The following is a 20900-nucleotide window of genomic DNA, read 5'->3' as shown; positions in this document are numbered from 1 at the left end:
GATAAAGACACTGAGGTACCCTAAGGGTGAAAGTGAATATCTGCCTGTCTGAGGGTTTAGCACTCACTGACCTCTTTCACTTATGCATTATTTATAGTCTTCAATCATAATTCTAAATTCAAAGGTTTATTAAAAATATATATATATATTATTATTTATACTTTGCACCAAAAGTAAAGTGGTTATCGCAACATGTAGGCTTTGCTAATTATTCAGCTTTGGTTAAAAGTTTTTTGTTTTTTTTCCATTACTTTGTTTCACTTGGCAAAAATTCTATCATTATGGTATTTTGTTTTGATTATATGTAGAGTAGCATTTACTTATGTTTAATTTAATTGAGCAAAGTGTGTACCTGACACAATTTACGAAAAGCATAAATATAAACATGAAACATTATTTTCAATACTGCAGACAATAACAGAAGAATCTGTGGCTTGCTAAGTGCAAATTACATTTTGGAACTTAATGGTGAATGCATTACCTGTGTTGTATGAGTTGTGGTTTGTATTTCAAGAGGTTAGATGAATATTACTAATGTGGAACATTAGCAATATTCCCAGCAATAGACTTCTCAAACCTAATTTTCTAAATTAAAGGTCATGGGCAACTTTGTTCTTCTGCTTTTAAGCTTTAAATGTACAATATTTTTTATCAGCAAAAAAGTATTGAAATAGCAGTTAATAGAAATTTCATCAGCAAGTTCTGGAAGCAACATCATGCAACAAGTATGGAAAAAAACGATTTCTAAATAGAGTTTGTCATCTTAAAATATCTTTAGCTCATAACTGGATACTTTCTAAAGATGCAATCTGAAGGTTTTGGTGCAACACAAGCTCTATCAAGCTGTTGTAGTAAGCTTTGCACATTCAGGTGTAACATAAATGTACGTAGAATAGCAGAATTTATATCATGTTGATATGGAAGAAGGCAAAGCTGCAGGAGAATTACAAAAATACTGTAAATGACAAATACTTATATTTGTTGTCATTTAATTTGCTGCATTTAATAATCTAGATTAAAATTGATTGCTTGTGAAAAATCACTCTCCACTTTGAGCCAGGTACACTGAAGTGCCTTTACTAATAATACTTTGTTGTGTTCGTCCTAATTGATGGTGATAAATTAGCTGATTCTACAAAAAAGGCATGACCTAAAGGACTCAAGTACAACCCATTCAGTATGTACAATTTTAGAGTGTACATATTTAACAGTCAAAATAAGAAAAATATTACCTCACTGAAAAAATTCAGCACCCACTGGTGTTAATTTAAATGTAGTTAGGTCAACAATGTTATTAATCTCAAGAGGTCTGAAGTTCCAATCATATTAGTTTTTTTATTTTATATAATTTATTATATTTTAATTTTATGCTTAATATATGTGTTAACACTTCTATAAAAATGTTTTATTATAATAACTTAGGACAGTAAAAATTCATATTTAACTTAAGACTTTATTAATCTCACAAAGGAGAAATTGTCCTCTGCATTTAACTCATTCCTTAGTGAGCAGAGGGCTGCCATTGTGCAGCGCCCAAGGAGCATTTAGGGGCTTGCTCAGGGATCCAGAGTGGCAGGCTGTGGGATTCGAACCAGGCTACTGGTGTCCTCTCCAGGACACAAATGCCCTGCTCTCTTTATAACTAGAAAAGCACTCATAGTGCTGACTTCCGCCAAGACAAATGGGTCATTGACGCATGTCTGCCTTTTTCTATACTGATGAGCTATACTCTGGGTGACTTCTGGTTTGCTGCATGTAAACTGCAGACAAGGTGACAAACCACGTGAGAATTCCATGGTCTGGCAATGATAGAGAGTCCTTCAAAATAACCCTGGATCCAGATGGTGCTCCGCATCACAACCTAAATCAGTTTATTTTCCTAATATGTACCCTGTCTGAAGATTTCATTCTAATTTGTTCATAACATTTGGGGCCATTTTGCAAACAGACAGATGAACAGACAGACAAACTAATAAAGACAAAAACATAACCTTCTTGGGAGAGGTAATAAATGCCACACCAGTGGGGAGATGGGGATGTCCTTTAAAACTGTTGATTGTTTCCAGTCAACAGAATTTGCCTCCTTCCTATCTATTTGTCTTCTTTTTCCTTGCTATTGTTTTTACATTAAGCTGACCTTTGATTTAATTTCTACACTCACAGAAAAACCTTAAATAGGAATTCCTGTGTTTGTCTGTCTTTCATTTATTTAAAGTGTAAAGTGTTACTTTTATTCTTTTAGCACAGCTTCATCAGAGCAAATGTCAGGAAAGGAAGGGAGGAAATATTTATTGTTTTAATGTAGGTTTTTATGAGATGATAAGCTCTTGAGAAATCAGGCACGTCCACCCTTCACCTTTGTTTCCTCCAAGAAGACATTTTTAAAACAGTTGTCTTTGACAAGCGTTTGACATTGTAAATCTCATTTTGTAAATATGATTGATTGGGGGTGCTTTTAAATCATCAGGGTGGACAGTAAGGTCAAGCTGATAAACTAATTCAAAGTGAATATATGTTATTTTTTTAACTAGTGAAGGTGATGATGCAGATAGACAAAACTCCTGGTGGGCCCCCTACTCACTGTTTGTCTCAGTGACCTTCCATTGCATTATTTGTAAGGACAGCTGTCTGTGGAAACATAAATATGCACCTGTTAGGGGTCAATGCAATCAATGAGGACTGACTGACATATTAGATGTTGGGTTAAAAGCATATGTAAGTGAATGGAGATGACTGACCCACTTACATTGAACGGGTGTTTTTGGTGTATGAAGGACAAGGATGATGACACCCACAGATGATAGAGTTTTAAAACACTCTTTATAGGGAACATACTGCCCATATCTAAATGAATAAAACACAATACTATATCTCAGCATGACACTCCTAGACTGGAGGAACAAGAACAATTTCCACAATTCTGGCAAGACATAAAAAAACATAACCATACAGCAAGAACTCAAAACACTATAAATAAACTGGAGGCTTCCTCTGGAAAACAGACATTCCTGTTGGAGGCGCCTGTAACAGGGCACCATATGTGCTTGCTGAGATGAAACGGAAGGGATGGGCACACCCCCTGCAGGTAAATACTCATCAGACCAGAGTATTGGCTGCTGTATTTCCAGATTATTCCATCATTTGCTGGCAGTGGCAGGAAATGTCCTGCAGTCTTTGATATTCTCTGAAGAGTCTGAACCCTAGTGTGCAAGAACTGGCTAATAAGGATGCTTTGAGTACCCCTAAAAGCTGAACATATGTTTTGTTTTACATATGTGTACCGATGATTGTTCACTTTTGCTCTTCTTGCCTGAACCACAGCCAACTTATTTGCATATTTAATAAACTAGCAGGAGGTGCTGTTGAACTCACTGATGTATTCACACTTTTTACTGAGGGGTATGCATACCACACTTTCAGATTATCATTTGTTATAAATCTGGAAAACTATATATTCTTTTCATTGTACTTCAAAATTATGTGCTGCTTTGTTCTAGCCTATCACATACAGTCCAAATAACTGAAGCCCATGAAGCTTTAGTTTATATTATGACAAAAGTGAAAAATACTTTTGCAGCTTGCTGTATATGCATTGTGTCTATGTTATTATATGATTTAAGATTGTGTAGAATCCGATATAGTGTGATTCTTTTTATTTTGAATAGATGTGGACATGCTTTACTGATCAAAGCTGCACTGCACTCACAGATCACATCCAGACATGCAACATTCACAAACCATTACATCCCATAGTCTGTGGACTATAAGTAACCCAGCTTTTTACATCTCTCTCGCAAAAATGCAATTAAAAGTAAATCCAGCCTCATACGTAGTACATTGGCTTATTCAATGAACTTCAATGCAACTACGGCGGATGCAATGAGTTTTTCATGGGCCAATGACAATTTAATAATAGCATTTTAATAACAGACCTTGGCTTAGTCTGCTCTTCACAAAGATAAGTGCTGCACTCTAGTTGGAGATGAATGAAGATGAGATAAAACTATCTGCACCCTTTAAATGGCCATTTCATTTCACCAACACATGATATTGCTGGCTTTTACAGCTGCAGTATTGCGGCTTGAGCTTCTTTAGGACTGCTCGGATTATGTCACAGAGCTGCTCTTATCTGCTAGGGTGTGTCAAAAAGGTGACATAACACATAAATCTTAGGTGCTATTCTTTGTGCTTGTAGATGTATGGATTGACAGTTGGAACTCTTAAAAACATCTAGTGAGGTTGAAACTCACCATATTAAGCGTCAAGTTTCCTGTTTTGAGTAAAGTAATTAATTAAATAAATCTAAGGTGATATTTTCAAAAGCAACCTGAAAGAAACATGAATAAGGAACACATCTTAACAAGAAAACATACATTTGACTATCTTGTGTGAAAACAGGGGTGTTAAATAAGCAACCTAACTTGAGTTGGAAATCATTCCCCTTACATGAAACAAACATCAAGCAAAAATAAAAAAAAATCTAATACAAATAAGCAGAAAAGAAAGAAATAGAGAAAATTCTTAATGTTCAGGGAAATAATTATAGATTTTGGAAGTCTGGGTAATTCATATAAGTTAATTGTGTGTCACGAGAATGCAAATAGACACTGAAGTTAAATTTTGTTTTGTTTTTGCACAGTTAATTCACTTTCAGAAATTCTTTGGATTTTATCAAGTACATGGCAATTTACTTTTTACTGCGACCGCTGGAAAAGATTTGTGCAAAAACCTTTAAATAAACAGTTGTTATGGGGACTTGGTAACAAAGGATAGCACTCTCTACTCCGGTTCACTAATAACGAGGTTTGGAGATTTTTTCTTATATCCATCACCATTCACTGTGTGGCTGCAGTATAAACTTGGGTTCAAATCCAGCTAGTGCATGTCATATTTCCAGCAGTTTTAAATTTTTCATTTAATGACCAGACTGTAGAGTTTATTAAGTTTAAGCAAGTAGCAATTTTTAGTATCTCTTTCCTTAAATATATCAAGATCAAAACACATCTGTCATTTCTGAAATGTATGATCTCTTGTATTTCCCATTTTTAAGTGTGGCCATTGTGTTATGTCATATTTACTTTCAAGGGAAATTGGAAATTATGGATTACAAATTACAATATATAAATTAACAAAAACAGTTACATTTATTGTTTTTTTATTGAAAATATTAGAATTTCCAATAATTGTGACACAGATAAAAGTGATTTTAAACTAACGTACACATGCTGAAAATAATGATTACAAATAAAGTTCTTCTAAGAACATGCATTATTTGACATTATTTGTAATACAATCTCTAGGAGTAAGGCTTAATATTAATTCAATTCAAAAATAAATATTAAAATTTAGGAGGCATATGGCAGAACATGAGTGTCAAAGGGAAAACAGAACTGCCAGACATCTCACCGCAATAACGTGGAAATGCAATTAGTGGCACTGAGCCGGTAAAACCATGTGACATTAACATGACATGAAATTGCTGCAGGTGCCTGAGGTGCCTAAAATTAGAATATAGTTTAAAAAGGGAAAATGAAATCAATAAATGTTCTACAAAAATCTGTTGTATTACATCCTGTTAGGGTTTGAAAACTTTTGTATTGTTTATCACTCATGTCTGCTCTAATGTCATGATTTGGGGTTGTTTGGTTTTTGGTTATTTCTTTATGTTTTTCACTGTTCAAGTTTTGAATCATGTTTCTGTTTATTTTTCTGGTCATGCTTTTGTTTTGTGGTCTTGTTCATGTTTTGTCAAGTTTGGTTTTCGGATATGGTTATGCTTTTGCTTCATGTTTTTCTAGTTTGTGTTCAAGAGTCTCTGTTTTGCTCCAGTAACGTTTTGTTCTGTTAATTAAGCTCATTCGGTTCACCTGCTTCAAGTTAATCTGTTTCCTTGCTCCGCCTGGTTTTCACGTCATATATTCACACCTGTTCAGTTAGTCGTCGCAGAAACTTTTCTCATGCTCATGTCTTGTTCTCTAACCAAGTCTTGTCTTTTTGATCATGCCATGCCTGTCTTGCCTGCCCGTTTGTTTTGTTCCTGCCTCCTGTAGTGAGTGAGTTTTCTGTTATTAAATCTTTTGCACTTACCGTCATGCTGCCTTCTGGTCTGCATTCTGGGGTCCTATATCTCACAAACCATAACATCTAAGTGCTTTTCCCCTCCTACATGCCACAGAAAGGGAGATGGGGGAGACGAGTGAGTTATGCTTTTATCAGCAACATCTAAGAGCTGCTCGTACCAAGTCCCCACTCCCTCTCTGTTTAAAATCAAGACACATGAACCCTAAGCTTTCTGACCCCACGCACACACACACACACACACACACACACCCTGAATGTTTGTTGAACTGTGTGTGAACCAGCATGTATAAATAAAGAAAGAGGGGTGCCAACACTTTGTAGATTTGCACTGCAAAGTGTGAGCTACCTCTTGCGCAAGAAGAACAGAGACCCTGTGTTATACTTCTTTCATCTGAGTTGACTAATTAATACCTAACACATCCACAATAGAAAAAGACTCCTCAAGTATTCCATACTTCCAATATTTACTGAAAATATTAGTTTTGCAGTCAGCAATATTGTAAGTAATAATTTACGGTAGTAAGTAATAATTTATTATGCCAAATGATTACTTACAGAATGTTGAATGGCAGAAACACTGCTATATAACCATAGAAAGCTTAGGTTCGCCGTCAAAGAGAAATATACAACCACCTGACATTAGTCTCAGGAAACATTAGAATCATGAAAATAATTATAGCACAATATCTAGACATATAGAATATTTTTATTAGTTTAAAATGCATCACACATTGAGATGCAAAGACTACTTATTTATCTCTCAAACAAGTTCATTTCTGTCCACTGTGGTGTCATTTGCAGAAGTGCAGCAGTCTTTGTATTTCCTTTTCCACTCTTCCCTGTTTCTTTGAGTCTTTATTGATCAGGACTGTCAATTTTCTCAAATTATTAGCATAATTTACTATTATAGTCCCCAACACTGATTAAAACCTGCCAGTTCAACAATTAAGGTTAGGAAGGTCAATCTACAACCACAATTATGGCAGTTCTTGCTTAAGTACCACCCTAACTCCGCTGTTAGAAAACTGGGTGGATGTGACTGGAATGCTAAGTATCTCTGGGGAGAGGTTTGATTCTGCAGTCCAGAGACAACTTTCTTTACATGTCAAAATAAGTTTTCAACCTTGTCAAAAATAATAGCATTAAACACCAGGTACACCCTTTAAGGATTCAGAAATGCAGTTGATAGAATGTTACCCTATTTGGGGAGTGAAAAGGAGGATAAAATAAATTAAATGTGATTTAGTAGCTTGCATGGTGGTTCAAGATTTATGGTAGGGATGACATAATCAACTTATAATTACATTGATTTTTTTTTTTTTATATAAGGCTCATCATACATCATGCAGGTAAAGAGAAGAGAAATACATTATCCAGAATCCAAAATCCTAACTTGACAACATCCTTCTAAACTTAACTTTATGTATCAATCTCATAGCATATGGCTTCACCAAGTTCTTTGCCCTTAAAAAACTAAATAAAATCCTACTCTTATGACATATGTTTGTCATAAAAGTAGTGCTTTAGCTCCTCGAACTGTGATTAACACAAAGTTTTGTTTTATAATTCTTCGTAATGTGGAGCCGCTGATGGATTTATCTCATGCAGGGATTTTTTCCCATTTAAGCTTAATCTAACAATGAAGGAAATTATAGAAATCATCTGTAGATTCCTTAGTGCTCAAGACAGCATCCACCTTTCTTCACATCACACTAAGAATACACATGAAAGATAAACAGCCAGACAACAGACTGATAGGTGGAAAGAAAGTTAGGAAGGAAAAACGTGGTTCTTCAATACACTGAAGTGATCCACCCCAAACAAGGCTTAGATTGTGATGTAAAATTTCATGGAGGTTTTGAGGAAAACTGCTTTACTCAGGTTCTATATTAGCTTCAAAGAATTCCTGCCTAATTTTTTCAACATCGCCAGGACACTGATCAACACACAACACTATTAAATAGAATGACACCATAGTGATTACTCCTAATCAGACCTTTGCCAAATCCAGTCAAGTAGAACTACATAAAAAAATGCAAAAAAGCTAAATCAACTGTCAACCACAATAACCAGCATAAGAGAAACAATCTATATATGGTTATTGAAATAGTGAGCATAAAAGCTAGCATTAAAATTATTTTCTAAGTAAAAAATCAAAATATTTTTTAACATACTAAGACTGTTAGATGAGATTAACAATCATAGGTAACAAATGCAGTAAATCCCACAATTATTTATTCTGCTGGCCGATTTTAGTTTGAAGTAATCTTTAAATTTTAACAATATTTTTCTTCTGTCTCTTTGGAGGGAGCTAAAAATTGGTAAAATTCAAAGATGGATTAAGACTTTAAAATCTTATCTTATCTTATGTTACCTTATGTTATGTCAAATCATTAAAATACCAAGGGAAACATAAAAAAAGCTGCTCAGCAGTTATAGTAAGAAGGATTTGATTGCATTAATCCCACAACAAATGTTTAACTGATAACTGATTAGAAGAGTTAAATTTGTGGATTTCTAATAATCTCAATACAAACAAATATATATATATATATATATATATTTTTTTTTTTTTCCAAAATTGATACCCTTACATATATTTGTTTTATCTTTTCAGAGTGGTCTCATTTCCTATCAGAAACAAACTCCTTGGATAAATGAAAACTGTAAAAGATTTTAAATCTGGTGTATGAATGATTTGGGGCTTAACTGTATGTCTGCAGCAATGTTTTAATTGGCTCATTTAACTGACAGTGAGAGGCAGTTCCACACCTTTACGGCTGCTTCAGGGAAGCTAGTAGAGAAAAAGCTAAAAGAAGAGTGATGTTATCTTTTCAAATAGGTAGCATATTGACAGTTGAATTAATTGTTTGAAAAATAACAGCAGGACTGTACAATTTTAAAGAAATAAGAGAGGCAAAATAATTAGCTCCTCCACCTTTTTGGTCAACATTTAAAGATCTCTTTGAGGTCTGTCTTTTTTTTTTTTTCACTGACAGCTCCTATACAGCCTAAAAGCACGTTTCAGGTTATTTATGCCTGACTTCTGGGTCTTTACTTTTTTCAGAGGTGCGCAAGACCTTACCAATCAGGTTGTCTGTGTTTATTATGAGGTACATAATTATTCTTCTAAACATGAAAGACACTGAATATGTTTTAGAGGAGTCAGCTATAAAGGTCAGGAAACAAGCCCTTGCTTACATGAGCACACCAGGTCCTCCATATCACCAGGTGATGTCCAAGGTGTGATCAGAGTGAAGAATGATTGACAATCCAAATGAAAGTTCAAATAAAATCATAAGAAGAATAAAGTTTCTAGATACAGAAGTAAAATAGAAGCATTCTACACTGCCAATGCAAGAATCTCAAGTTTTCTGCAAGAGCTTGTTACACATTGAGCTTATAAATGAAAACTGTTTGGTTAATGTTCAGAGAGAAAAGTTAAAAGATGCAGAATGAAGACAGAAAAAACTGATATTGATGTAACAGCATGACAATACACTGTATTTTGGGAGGTACTGATGGCCGATTTTTCAAACAAGGAGGCAAATGTTTGTCTAACACAATTTTCACTTTGCATCAGTTATTCACTCCTGAACAGAACATAAATTAATCTCACTACACTGAGTTTACGTTTTCTGTTAATAAAACTGTGTAATTTGAAGCTTGCACAAATGCTTAACGCCACTTATGAATGCACTCTGTTGAAAGTTTTCAAGCACAACATTGCAAACCTCACAATTGGGGTAGATGGTGGAGCTCCTGAGATTGTAGTTGAGCAAATTAAGCTGATGCTATTCCCCCTGCTAAACCACAAAAGCCAATGTATGAGGAGATATAGGAGTGAGCTAAATTGTGACTTAAATATTAACTGTGAGACTTGGTGGGATTTTCAAAAATCATCAAAGGTGCAGAAATAAAGAAAAAAAAACTAAAACAAACCAAATGTGACTACATTGTTTTGTCTCTTCTTTGTGGAAACGTATGTATCTTTACATCTAACATACATTTCTATGTTTCTGAGTTTGCTGCATCTTGTATATCTATGTCAACATGCATGGGACACCTAATTCCACCCTCAAACCACAAATCAAAGTTTCTTAAAGAAAAACAGAAATTGTATATTTTATACAATAAAAGTGTTTATCCCTGTAAATATTTTTTATTTAAATGCCATGACATTATTTAAATGACATGACAACACAGCTGCAAAGACAGACTAAAATTACCTCATTTAGCTTTTTGAATAACCATCTAAAATTAATTCTAATGATTTTGTTTTTATACTTAAGGTCTTGCTTAAGATGGCAAATTCTGATGAAATTAAGGCCAATCAGCAGGGCGCTTCAGAATCCCATGCACTGTTCAGCCTGATTCTGAGTCTCTTGCACTTTCATTTCATCAGCATTTTCAACTGTATGAAGTCTGTAAACAGCTTAGGTCAGCGAGGAATGCTGTGCATTGGTAAATGCACAGCATTCCTCGCTGACCTAACTGGTGTACTTGGCATTAGTAAATCATCTGTACGGAGTGTAGCAGTAAGTACATAAACAGACTGTTTTAAGAGTTCTGTCTTTTCTGTCCTTTTATAACCACCATGAAGTTATTATTCCTCTACCAAATCTTGAACATAAAGCTGCACAAATGAAATGGACTTGCTTAAAGCCGTTGTATATAAAAGGTGTTAATGTAGAAAAGGCACCTCAACAAATTCCCACCTGATCATTGTTAATCCAACAGAATTCAAAGTAATATTTATTATTAGTCTTATTCATTTAAGTAATGGATTCTGCTTGCTATGCAGCACAGCATTTATTCAAAGCAACCTGTTATCGCCAAAGGTTGGGAAAGTGTTGGATTTTTATAACACATTACATGAGATCGAGGATCAGTGTGAAAAAAAAAAATAATTATTTTGCAGACACTGGTTGGTGTAATCTGTTTTTAGTGACAATGGGCTGGGTTTAATTTCTCCCTGCAACACTGAAAATGTTTATTTTAAAGGCTCTGTAGCAAAATGGGTTTACAGAGGTTTTTGTAGTACTTTAGATTTGTGCTTTTCATTGTTTATAAATCTATAAATTGTGCTGCATGCTGTGGAAGGATTTAAAGCACTGGGCTTTTAAGCACCTTTTTGACTTCAAGGACAAGATCAAATACCAGAGTTGTACATGCTGTGTTGTGTTCAATGCCGACAGCAGGTGACACTGCAGAACCTTTGTCTGAATTGAGGCCGATGAGGAGAAGATTCAAAAGGTCATGTTCAGTAGGGACAAATTTTCACTTCCACAGAAAACCATTGTTCAGATATTTTTAAATCTGTCAGGGTTCCAGCTTGCCACTGACCCAAATGTTCACTTACTGAACACAGTACATGCAAGACCAAATTCAAAGCATCCATTTATCTTTGAAGTACATCTAAGACTATAGGTTTGAGTATTAAACACTAAAAAGAAAAATACACATGAAATCACAATGCCAATATTTGGTCAAATCTTGTTTTCTTAAAAAAAAAAAAAAATGATTGTGAAGCGAAAACCATTTCTAACCAGGAGACTACTTTTACCCAAGCCTTGAAATTGTCAGGATCTGCCATTTTGGACCTTATTTTGGTGTTGTGTTTGTTTACTTTTCAGTTAGGTGTTTCTATTCCTTTGGGTTAAGTAGTTATGTTTGTTTATTCCTTCTGTCATTCTGATAGTTTTGTTCTCTCTCATGCCCCCTAGTTTTTGTAGTTCTTTCTCCACTCGCCCATAGTTCCCTTAGTGGTTGCTTTCTTGTTTATTTATTACTTAGAATGTTCTTTTTTCCTCTGGTTGTGTTGTTGTTATTATTGTTATTATAAGAACAGTTCTCTTTGCTTGTTTGGGTTTTCTAGTTTAGTTTCTCAGTTAGAGCTTCTGTGCTTGTTTACTGTTAGGTTATTTGTTCTTGCTGCATTCTTCTAGTTTATTAGTTCCCCTTTTCCCTTTGGCCTAAGACCCCTTTTTGTTATTATTTACCCAGCTGCTTGTTTCCCCTTTAGATTAGTTGTTCTTTCCCAGCCTTGCTCTTTAGTATAGTTCTTCATGTCCCTGCTTTGTCTAGTTAGTGTTTCTTCTGGATTTAGTTTTGTGTTTTATGTTAGGGTTTTATTTATATAGGGTTCCTTAGGTCTGTTTTCCATTAGTTTAGCTTTTCCCCATGCCCCTGTTTAGTTCTTCCTATAATTATTATTTATGTTAGTTTATGTTTAGGTTTCTTTTCCCTAGAGTTGTCTCTAGTTTAGTTTAGTTCTCCCTTCCAGTCTCTGCATTTTCTAGCTTCCGTTCCCATAGTTCATATTCCCTCAGTTCCCTGCAGCCTGGTCCACACCTGTTTCATGTTTCCTCTGATTACCTGCCTCCCGGTCTCATTGGTCCATAAACCACTTCCCTCAGTTTATAAGCTCTCTAGTTTTCATTGTTCCTGGCTGGTTCCTAATGTTGTTTTTCATCACTACCCTTGTTGATTTCTCGAGTTCTTTCTTATGGTTTAGTTTTTGTTTGCTTCCCGAATATACGCTTTGGACCACCTGCCAGAACTTTGTACACTGCATACCTGCCTGTAAGTCAGTCTGCTTCCACATTAAATACTTCATCAACTCACCATGCTACCTGCTCGCCGTGTTCTGCATTGTGCTCCTGCCACCAAACCCACAACCATGACAGAAATCTTACTTTTTATGTAATGCTTTGAGAACAATATATTTTTTGAAGAGCATATTAGTCATTACAAATATTTGTTCATAATCAATTGTTCATTCTAACACTGTGGCTGGTGATTTCTCTACAATAATGTTGTTGAGCACTTTTGAATGTGGTGAATCCTGTTAACTTATGATTATTAAAAAAAACAAAAAAACGATGAAGATAAATACCAAAATCTAACTTTTAAGTAGGAGTGACCAATATGGATTTAAACTTGCATCCCAATATTTTGGGGTGCTTATTGAGCTGATGACAAAAAGTAATAAAAACTTTTAACAGTCATTTTGGCTAAATCGGACAGTCTAGAGTCTTACACAAACTGCCCCAAAACACAAAACTCCAAAGCCAAAATCAAATAGGCTAAATAACAACAATTACATTACATGGATAATTTATATTGCTTAATTAAACATACTAAATATTTTCTAAATCATGATGCTCTTCATATTATGTATTGTTCACTTATATTACCTTACTTGAGCTATTGTGTGGAAATATGGGGCAACACCTATAAAACCTCACTGCGACCGTTATGCACATTACAAAAAAGGGCCATCAGAATGGTTCATATGGCAGGATTCCACGACCATACTAACATACTAATTGTAGAGTCCCGCCTCCTCAAACTCCCAGATCTGGTAGAATTTCAAACAGCTCAGCTGATGTATAAAGCTACAAATAAACAACTACCAGAAAATATTCAAAAGCTGTGCACTGATAGAGTGGGGGGTTATGACTATAGGGAAAATCTCAATTTCAGAACCTTGAGGGTTCGAACTACCATGAAGAGAATGTGCATTTCAGTCAGTGGTGTGACTCCAAAAAGAGCTGAAGCAATGTCCAAGCATGAGTCTGTTTAAAAAAAGACTAAAACTGATGTTTTTCAACATGTATTGGGATGAAGAGGCGAGGTGAATGGTATCTCATCTGAGCACGGTATGTATGTGTGTGTGTGTGTGTGTGTGTGTGCGTGTCTGTGTTTCTGCTGTGTGTTTGCATGGGGTGCATGGGGGTGCGGGGCCCTCTTCTTTGCTTCTGGTCCTCTGTAGCTGCAGCCTGACGCTGCAGTTGTTGCAGCCTGGCTTCTCTCGCTGCTCCTCGCTCTGTGCCTCGTGGTGGTGGGGGGCAGGTCGGGGTTCAGGGGACTCTTGTGGACGGCTTGGTAGTTCATGGGGGTCCTGGGGATCTTGTCTGCCACCTTGCGCTATGGGGTGTGGGGTTGGGATTGGTGGGGGGAACTGGTGGTGGTGGAGCTGTGGTGTTGGATTGTGGCTCTGATGATTTGGGGGGGGGTCTCTAAGTGCCAATATACAAGAATGTGAATGTGGATTTAGGCCTAATGTGTGGTGTGTTTCTGTGAGTGTAGGTATGCATGTGTGCAGTTACATGTACATATGTGGAGGTACATGTTTGTCTGTGTGTGTACTTATGTATATGTATGTATGTGTGTATATATATATATATGTATGTGTGTATGTTTATGTATGCGTGTGGGTATTTATGCATGTGTATATATGCATGTATGTATGTGTATGTGTATGTATGTATATATGTGTAGATATATATATGTGTATATGTGTGTATATGTATATAAATAGATAATTGTGTATATATATTTATTTATTAGTTTTTGGTTTGTGAATTCTGGATCAAAAACATAGATGTTAATCAGGAAGGTTACTCAGTTAATTTAAGTGCAATTAGAGGGAGAAGGGGTATTAAAAATAAGTTTTACTTCTTCATACCCCTTTTCAGACAATTTATATTAATTAATAATCAACGTCAGATCTCAGGTTAAATATACTGACAAGTTTGCTTGTGGAAAATGTTTATTTTACTGGTTGCTATTTGTGTTTAAGTTAATTTAATTTATTTGGAACTGGAAATTTAATTTAATGTTTACCAAACACTTTTTTGTATGGTATTTGGATATTTGTTTGTTTGTTATAAGCATTTCTGAAATTGATTTATTTACCAAAATCATTGTCTGAAATAAATAAAAAAATAAAAAAATATTGACTGCCATGTCACTCAAATACTTTAGACTTGACTTGGACTTGCAAAAAATAACCTGTGAACATCTCTGGTCTCTTGATATGCTGGTACAGACATATTCAAAAGACTTTCAGATGTAACCACAACACAGCATGTTCTATAAAGTATTAAATTATAGGGACTGACCAGTTATGCATGACAGACAATTCAGATTTTTATTCATTAAAAGAATGTGCATTTTGTGAGAAAATATTTAAAAAATGTTTATACTTTCCAGTAGCAGCACATTCTGGCTGCTACTGGAATTGATGTCATTAGAATCTCCCTATGTAACTGTAATTTGTAAGCAATTGTTTTTAAAATAAGAGTAGAATGGTATGCTCATAACCTAGTAACCACTCTTTAGTATCACATAACAATGCTGATCAGCCACCACAATAAGGCCACTGCCAGATTATCGAGATAAAGTAACCCTGCTACTGCTACTGAACATATCAACCCTCAACTATAAGCAAAGGTAAAAAAAAAAAAACAAGTATGCTGTTCAATACCTAAGATGTCTGCAAAACAGAAAGTCCTAATTCTTGGTTGTTGTTGCATAGGCGTCAGGTTACTCTCAGTGTAGGTCCTTAGTTGTCTTTCAGGCATTAGAGAAGTCATTTTCTATTAAACTTTTTTAGCAGCAACATTTACGTGAGTAATTCAAAATGCTGCTTTTGCCTAGGGGAATTTCATAAAGCCCATAAAATCAATGTTAATCCAAGCACCTGTCATCACATGCTAATTTGGTAAAACATTTGGGAAAGTTGATTTGTATAACTTATATAGCATTTGAGGATAAGTAGTACAGTAGTAGTAGTCCACAAATTTTAATGTTAAGCCTATAGATTCCAACCTGCACAGAATGTTCTATGTAACTTCCACGGTTCTTCAACACAAATAATGTTAATAAATCTTTTTTAAAACTGTGCCCCTAATAGACAGATAATAAGATTAGAGTCAAATTAGAATGCTTCTCTGCTTCTCCTGGGTCAGGAAAGCAAGTGCAGCAAGAAAACTCCGATCCATGAAACATTTCAGACTGGATTAGGGCTTTGGTACATATTTTTACCATGTTTTAAATATCAGAAATTCCACATATGAATTTTGATTGCAGTTTGTCTTACATGGCAGCCAAATGAAGCTGGAAGGATGTACTTTACAGCTGGAAGGATATACTGTACGTCCAGATAAAGCAAACAATAATGTAGGGATATGCTTGATATGTTATGCAGGTGTGTGTTTTGTATAAATATCTATTATAATACAGCTTGTATTTTCTTTTGAACAGCTTTTCGTTATATGTTTCGGTGGGTAAGAACTTCAGTGCTTCTGGGAAAACAGTGTTTCGCAGCCAAATTGACATTCACTGGAGTGTGCCACCCTCCTGTCATTTTGTCAACACCATCGCTGTGTGGAGCTCAGCCAAGCAAGACATCTGACAGACAGTCAAACGGGAGTGGTGGACTTCAGCCACATAACACCCTCTCTCTGCCCTCTCTGTGACCAGTGGTGAGGTTCAATGGTCATACATGCATACACACACAAACGAAGAAAGGACACATTTTGTAACAAAGACTGGTTCTTTGGCCCTCAATTGATACATTCTGCAACACAGATATCTTGGCATTTTTTCAGAACTATAAAGTCAGACAGGCACAGATTGATCAAAGGGATGCAATCAGCAAGAGAGGGAACCGCATGAGTGACTTTACATCAGTAGCCAAAAAGTAGTCCTGACAAAGGAAATTGGTTGGAAAGTACCAAAAGCCTCTTAGTGGTGGAAGCATCATCGGAAGATTACTTCATCATGCTTAATATTGTCACTTGAAGTGCCACAGGACATTTACATTTCTTATTCAAAGCTATTTATTGCCAAGATCCAAATAAATTATTAGTAATGCATAAACTGAAACTGAACATAAATCAAACACATCTAAAAATAAACTTTTTCTGAATCTAAATGCGCATGAATAACCTCAAACATAAACCTCTAAACACAATGTGCATGATGGTCAAGACAAATACACGAGCCAGTATGCTGAGTGTCTCTCGCAACCCTGGCTTTGTTTTGCCAGTATGCTCCATGTGTTCCTGCTACATGTGCGCTGTTTCTCCTCATTTCTTGTTTTGCCTGCTTTCCCTGTGCCTACCTTGATGTCAGCAGAGTGACAGTGGCAGAGTTAAAGTCACTCACCTCCAAATCCTTTAAATAGGGCAGCCATTTAGATTAATCAGAAAGATTAACTTATGGAGCAAAAAAGTAGGTAAGATTAATATTCATGAAGAAAGAAGTACATTAGATTTAGTTGTTAAAGTTTAACTAGATTCCATTTGGGATTATTAAAGTATTTTTGGTAAAATCTTTTTGAGATTTTGTTGAAAACCAGGTTCTCCATGGCAAGATGTTGATGAAGATGTTCCAAAATGGTATTAACAGGTCTGTTCAAATTTTGTGTTTCTGTTTTTTTATGCGTCATATTTTCTAGGGTGATCAGAGGCAGCAAGTTAGGTTGCCATGGTTTCTATTAAACTTTAACAGGCTTCAGCTTGGGTTTTCAAAAACAGGGAAATGTTTCCCTGTTATGTTATGTTATTTTAGTGTGATTATATAGAAATATCTATTGTTGGTGCAACCTAATGAGTGTCTCACTGAAACTGCATGCAGTGCAATATTTTACAATAGAATGCTTGTAGCAATATAACAATTATGCCAGATATGATGAAAATAATTGTGATTTTTAGTGTTGTGCTAATTTGTTGGCAGTTGCAGTTAGAGGACTGGAATGAAAAACAAACTTATTTCATAAAAAACAATTTGCATACACATTGAAATTCTCAAGATGCAAATTTCCTGTTCGAATTAATTACATTTGTATTCAGAGAATGTATTTATTAGCTGAAGTTTAAGTGTCGCATCACTTCAAAAATTATTACAAATGTTTAGAAAGTGTGCTTTGTTTGACCAAAGCCTACGAATTAATCACATCTCTGACACTTTGCCTTTCCTCAAGAAATTTTCTTTTTCAGCAAATAGGCAGGGGTCTCGTCTGTACCAAAGTCCGCAGGCATGAAAATATGAAATAAAAACATTTATGAGATAAACTGCCTCAGTGGGCAATACTGAATGACTTCTCTGTATTAAATGCCAACTGTCACTGCTGAAACGCATCCCTTCTTAGGCACACACTGAACAACACACTTATCAGTTAGGTGTCATGGCAAAACAGTGGAACAACAGGGAGATTGGGGACTCACATGGAACCAGCACTTGTCACCCAAGATGGATCCTGACACTAGAATATGCTCAGGAAATGATTAGATAAAAATAACAGAATCCACACAGGCGCCTTTGAGGAGGTATACTGGTGCCTGATAAAGGATTCAGATTTATGAATCCTTCAAAGAAGCAGATATGGTTTTTGAAAAACGCTACATGGAAGCTTAATTTGATTTACAGTTTACTTAACAGAGATGAAATACAGAGGGGTTAATAAAAGACAGGAAATGAAAAACACAGCAGCAGTTTGGCAGCTTTATGTGGTGTCTTTAGAAATCAATTTAATCTTGTGAACATCTTCTTATTTGGCTTCTCCTTAAACACTGCCAGCACAAATCTGCCAGAAATTTTTGAATGTGCCATATGCCACCACACAGGACAATAATTATCCTTTTTCTTTAGGTAAGCAGGTCTCATATTAATGGTTTTTTGTCACGTTGAACTCAAAGGCCACTAATGGCTTAAAAACAAATTCTGGCAGCTCAGACGTTCATCCAATCTGTACATTCAGCACTGATCAGACCTCAATTACTCAAAGACATGGTACATACACTAAAGACACACTAACACCCCTGTGCTTCACCAAATTAATTTAAAATTTGTTCCAGTTCAAAATGCTAAAACCTATTAGGGACCGCTGTCCCAACAGAACATAGAATGATCCACAACAATTCTGAAACTAAACTGAACAAAGTAAAGGCAAAAAAGTAATTCCTACAGCATGGTGGAGACTGGAGTCCCCCACGCATAGGTAAGAAAGTTAATCCCTTCCCTTCCTAATTCAGTTTTCACTACACTTACCTCCTGGAGTTAGTGGATTTCTCTAATTCTCACTAGTTTTCTAAATCGGTAAGAGGTAAATCAAAAATGATGTTTTTGTTATTGTTTACACCATGTGTGACCAGGCTTTTATTCCACTCAGCTCTTGGGTAGAGAGTATTGTTCAAAATAAATTTATCAACATTTCTAACAAGACTGTTTCCACATACTAACAAAAACACGTACGTTGGCAATCTTAAAAGGTACCCAATGTACTGTTGACTCCGGGCTGAAAAAGCAAGGTTAGTATCAAATTAGATATGGCTTTGATTAAAAGTTTTTATTCTAATTTAAGTTACTGTAGTAATTTGTAAGACCCATTGCCAGTGTTACAGAGTGTACAAGTGTTTTATTAAGAAGGATGAACTGACAGTTTCCCTGGAACTAAATGTTCTTTTTCACCGATTATTCAACATCCTGCAACCTTTAAAGTAGGTAATGAAAAGGAAATACAGAAGAAAAGTGTATGAGAATAAAGTTTGGGAAATAAAAAGAGCAGTACCATTTTCTTTTAACTCCTCGTATATAAGATATTTCTTTAAACAAGATACATTTTCACATTGTGCAGTTGTACAGAAATCAGTAAAAATTGTGGACCTGAATTTATAGCATAGCTGTTTGACTAAAGCAACATTTTTGCACAGGTGTCACTGGCACTGTGCCCAGTGATTCAGCTGGAATTCACTTGATGTCACATTTCTGGAATTTTATTACATAGTCATTATAATCAAGGTGTTTAAACATTTTTACTTACTTCAAAGGTTTCAACTCATTTGGAAATTTTATATGATTATAAAATACAGTCAATTGCAAAAGCATTTATCCATTTGTTAGTTAAAAGGATATGCATGTAGATTTTGTGGAATGAAAAAACATTTTTCACATTGCTGAATAAAAAAACAAGAAATCATCTAAATATAGACCATCAGAACAAACTTAAGTTAAGTAAAAAGATCAGCATGTTGTGGATGACCTATACTTATAATCCTTCCTTCACGTCAAAACTAATGGCTACATTCTCTGACATCTGACATGCTCCAATAATAATGCCTCTGAGCGTTGAAGTTCAATCTGTAGTCAATCAGTTATGGGCCGTTACACTGTGGAAAAGGTTAAAATCAGAAAATATGCAGATCAGTGATTCAGCTTTAATATTGTTTGAGTATTCCACTGATTAGCAAAAGGAAACCCTCGAAAGCTTGGGAAAACTGGGATGTGCATTGTGATTTTTTTAATCACACTGCACAAATGCCTTTTTTTAGAGGCTGCAATAGTCTTAAGACTTTTTTGGAGTTTTATCTTTCTAAAAGGAAAACAACCCTATCACATGGTAAGAGTTAGAATGGAATTGTTAAATTCTCATTAAATTTATGTGTTAGAATGGCCCAGTCAAAGTCCAAACTGAAATATAATTTGAAGACTAATCTAGTTGAATCTAACTGAAATTAGATGTTAACAAATGCTGGCAATCCAGTCTGACTGAGCTTAAGCTGTTTTGCAAAGAATAAACATTAAGATGTGCAAAATTGGGAAAGACGTACCCTAAAAGACCTGCTTCTTTAATTTCGGTGACAAGTGGTTCTACAAGTTATTGATTCAGGGAGGCTGAAAAAAATGTGTGCCAAAACTTTTTAATTTGTAAAACATATTTAAACAATTTATTTGTTTTATTCCAGTTCACAACTACAGTATGCACTACTTTGTGTTGGTCTAGCACATACAATCCTAATAAAATCAACTGAGACTTATCTACAAATGAATAAATGCAATTAGTCAGACTGGAAACCAGCTGAAATTATAAAATGTAGTAATGATTCACTTTAGTTCAGGACCATAGAGTAATGCCACGGCTCACATATACTAAAAGCAAAAGCTAAATAAATAAAAAGAATAACAATCCCTCAATGTAACCAAAGAAAGGCACGCTTCCAGTCTTCTTTGGCTGAGGAGGAGCAAAG

General features: G+C 35.3%; 1 protein-coding gene and 1 long non-coding RNA gene across 4 annotated transcripts in view; one reads left to right on the top strand and one right to left on the bottom strand.

The window, feature by feature from the left end:
• Positions 1-20900, bottom strand: part of luzp2 (leucine zipper protein 2) — a 257629-nt gene that overhangs the window by 225680 nt on the left and 11049 nt on the right. The gene's annotated exons all lie outside the window — the stretch shown is intronic.
• LOC124867015 lies at positions 15205-16595 on the top strand. Of its 2 annotated transcripts, none has more exons than XR_007037971.1 (3): positions 15205-15321; positions 15961-16050; positions 16135-16595. It is a non-coding gene; the product is annotated as an uncharacterized LOC124867015 (long non-coding RNA). The 2 variants fall into 2 exon arrangements; XR_007037970.1 differs by having other exon boundaries at positions 15221-15321; positions 15978-16050.

The sequence above is a fragment of the Girardinichthys multiradiatus genome, chromosome 4, assembly GCF_021462225.1.
Source record: "Girardinichthys multiradiatus isolate DD_20200921_A chromosome 4, DD_fGirMul_XY1, whole genome shotgun sequence".
In the NCBI taxonomy this organism is placed as follows: Eukaryota; Metazoa; Chordata; class Actinopteri; order Cyprinodontiformes; family Goodeidae; genus Girardinichthys; species Girardinichthys multiradiatus.
Note: the sequence above shows the minus strand (reverse complement) of the source record. Positions and strands in the feature narration are given on the sequence as shown.